A 3,973-nucleotide genomic window follows, 5' to 3' on the forward strand; every position below is an offset into this window, starting at 1 on the left:
ATAGTTACTCATGGGACATGGTTATGTAGTTGGAGTTTGACTCCTTTACAAACTAACCATATGTGAGAATTGGTTCTTTTCCTAGTGGCAAGAAGGCATTGCCATGGAAGTGGATATACAAGTTGAAAAGTATCCCTAGACACCTCAAGCGTGCTTATAAATCCAGATTGGTAGATAAGGATTTCAAGTAAGAATATGGTATTGACTTCAATGAAGTATTTTTTCCTATGGTCAAAATGACAATCCTACACTTGATACTAATATTGGTTGCTCAACTAGATTTGGACCTTTATCAAATGGATGTAAATACAAATTTTTTACATGGATACTTGTATGATGAGATCTATATGCAACAAGCTAAGGGCTTTGAAGACAAAGATAGGGAACACCATGTGCAAGTTGAGAAAGAGTCTTTACAACCTTAACCATGCACCTAGGGAATGATACCATAAATTTGATGCCTTCATGCATTCACAAGGATGTAGACGTAGTGCTATGGATCTGTGTTTATATACAAAGAAGGCTCGTGATGGAAACCTTATGATTTTAGTACTCTATGTGGATGATATGCTTATTGCTAGTTGGGAGAGCTCATGATGATGAGCTAGATGCCTTGAAAACTCTACTCAAGAAGAGCTTTGAGATGAAGGATATGGAGCATGCCTTGCATATTCTTGGGATGCATATCATGTGTGATCGTTCTAAGGGGCTTCTTTATCTATCATAGAAGGAGTATATCCAGAAAGTGCATCTAATCATATGACTAGTCATATTGAATGATTTGGAGAGATGCAAGATTTACAAAATCTAAGTTATATGTAGATAAGTGATGATTCATGCCACCCAATTTCACAGATTGGAAAAGTTCCCTTGTCCTTGCATGATGGTCGGACAAAGAGTCTATTAGATGTATTACACGTGCCATTAATAAGAAAGAATTTAGTGTCTATTGGCCAAATGGAAGAGTAAGGGCTGCATGTTCGATTTTATGCAAAAGGCTACTTTATGGAAGATTTATTGATAAGTGCATGTTGGTCGCAAAAAGAAATAGAGTTGGCTAGATATTCACTTTAAATGTTGAAATTCTTGCTATGAATGCTGCTATATATGCTAAAGCAAAAGGAATTGTTGCAAACATTAAAATATGGCATAAACATATTGGACATGCAAATTTGCAAAGGTTGAAATTAATACAATCCAAAGGGTTGTTTACATAGTTGTCTACATTTAGAGTTGCCAAGTGTATGAAGTATGTCAATTTGGTAAGCAAGCAAGACAATCTTTTTTGTATGATAGAGATGCGAGCGAGAATATACTTGATATTGTGCATATAAATGTTTGGGAGCCTACACAAAATATATCTCTTGGTGATAATAAATATTTTATCATATTTATTAATGATTGCTCAAGAAAGATGTAGGTATATTTCATGAAACAAGAGAGTGATGTATTTGAGCACTTCAAAACTTTCAAGGCTGATATAGAAAAACTTGAAAAATGCTCGAGGTTAGATAGAGGGGGAGAGTATCTCTCCAATGAGTTTATTGATTTCTTGAGGTGTAACATCCCCATGGCCCATAAGACCTCCCTTAATAATTAAACTTAATTTAAAAAAATTTTAACACCCCCTGTCCATGTTGCTAGCTGGTGGACGGAGGGGGAGCTATAGTGAAGAGACGAGCATGACGGCGAATCAGGGAGACAAGGGGAAGATGACGTGGTCAGAGCACAGAGCTGCTGAAGCAAGCGATGACCCCCCCCCCCCCCCCCCCCCCCCCCCCCAACAAATCTCTTCTCCCCCCTTAACAAGCCTGCATGGTGACGGCCAAATCCGGTCACCCAAATCAGTTAATGCTCCTTATCACAGCACTCTTCCTCCCAATTATACCCATCTCCCCTCCCCAATAAAATTCCCCTCCTTAAACAAAAGATGAATGCTATATTTTTCCCCTACTGCCGATTTGTGAAGGAGGGAGAGAGAGAGAGAGAGAGAGAGAGAGAGAGAGAGAGAGAGAGAGAGAGAGAGAGAGAGAGAGAGAGAGAGAGAGAGAGAGAGAGAGAGAGAGAGAGAGAGAGAGAGAGAGAGAGAGAGAGAGAGAGAGAGAGAGAGAGAGAGAGAGAGAGAGAGAGGCCTCAAGGAAAATTCCTTTCCTCCCTCTCTTGAAAGAAGTTACAAGTACCCTCCCTCCCTCGCCATTCTCATGATTTCTCTATCAATTACCCCCCCTATTTGGCAAAAGGTTGCAAGAGTCAAAGCAGAGCGTAGGAAATTCCAGCACAAAGGAGTGCATCGAGAGAAGAGAAGGGCCACATTCCAAGCTCCGAAATGGCCCTGAAGCGCAATCTCTCCCAAGTAACTGGAAAGGCTGCAACCATAGAAGGAGGATCAGGCAAAGATGCCATCGCTAACACGAATGCGTTATCGGGTATAAATGCCAATTCGTCAAAACAAGGTACCACTACGGTGTCTTGTCCTATGAATGGAATGGTAGAGTGTAATTATCATAGAAAGAAATCATACTTTTGCATTGCATAACTTGTATAACTGGAAAGGTAGATGCATAGGTTTGAACCAAGTTCATGATGGTCATGATATGCTACAAGTTGATTAGGCATTTATGGGTTGTTTGCAATACTAAATTGATTATTAGGCACAAATTTTGCGAGTGCATCTTATATTACCAATATAAATAAATATACAAGATCGTGCAAGGTGATTGCATCCATATAAACCATTAAAGAGAATGAGCTTGCATTTACATTAAGCATGACTAATTCATGTACCTCAGACTTAAAAACATAAGTCACAATTTATGATTTGCATAAATTCATTGAAATGAATTCTCAAGGAATGGAAGTCTTGCATTGTATTATGAAATCAAGGAAAAACTAGCATCTTGATTTGCAAGGCATCGTAGGTAGATTTAGTTGCACTACACTACATAAATTCATCATAAAAGATACACTCGAGATGCGTGTGCAAATGGTTAAACTCAATTGCAAGAAGCAATTCGATAAATGAATCCCTAGATGGTATTAAAGCTAGGGTTTATTTGTAAATGAACCAATTAATGCTATGGTCATAGATTGACTACGAATCAAATTAATACGATCATAGATCTCTACCCTAGCAACTAGCCGTGATAAGTCCAATAACACTCTTAGAGGTATCATTTAAAACCATGATACAACTCAAATGTCGATGTAAGAAAACTCAAATGTTGTATCTATAAGAAAGAATGACCATTCAACACGTGACATTCGATGCTTGCAACTACTCAAGGATTGCAAAGGACTTAGTTTACTCTTGGCTTCTAGGAGGAAGGAACAAAAGTCTTTGTTATGAAATCTTGAGGGAATTAAACCCTAGGGTAAACTTAGGACTCGATAAAGTTCTAAGGATAAAAATGGTTACTAAATGACCAATTTGGATCCTAGATTGAATCATGTAGATCTTGTGATCTCAACATGAGAAACCCTGGTCTAAAGGTTAGCAAATTAGGGCAATTACAGCCTAAGAATTATTGGATATAAACCCAATTGAGTAAATGCTCACTCCTATTACATAAGAATGAGGGTCAGAATGAGGGTAATTCATTCCCCCTTAGAAAGCCATTGCAATTGACTCCAGGGCAAGGAAAATTCAAAAGGGTGAATGCTAGGCATTCAAAAATAGGAGCTCCACCTTAGCAGATGTTCTGAGCACTCGCCTCCATTATTCTTTGTGCTTGTAAATCTAGAATCACTATTTGTGAAAGGATTGTATGGCTTAAGCTCACAAAAGAAATCGAAATAATGAATCAGGTTAAATTCATGGAGGGAGCACCAAATCACCCCCAATTGGCTGCCAACCCTATCCAAGGGGGTTCTAAATAACCATGACAAGAACATGGACCAAACCCACCACGAGAGGTCTCTTTGTGGATTAATTTGAATGTAGGAGGACACTTGGATTTCAGGGGGGGCTTTGGCT

Source organism: Lygodium microphyllum, chromosome 17 (assembly GCF_053477565.2).
Source record: "Lygodium microphyllum isolate KBCC chromosome 17, Lygodium_microphyllum_v1.1.10, whole genome shotgun sequence".
In the NCBI taxonomy this organism is placed as follows: domain Eukaryota; kingdom Viridiplantae; phylum Streptophyta; class Polypodiopsida; order Schizaeales; family Lygodiaceae; genus Lygodium; species Lygodium microphyllum.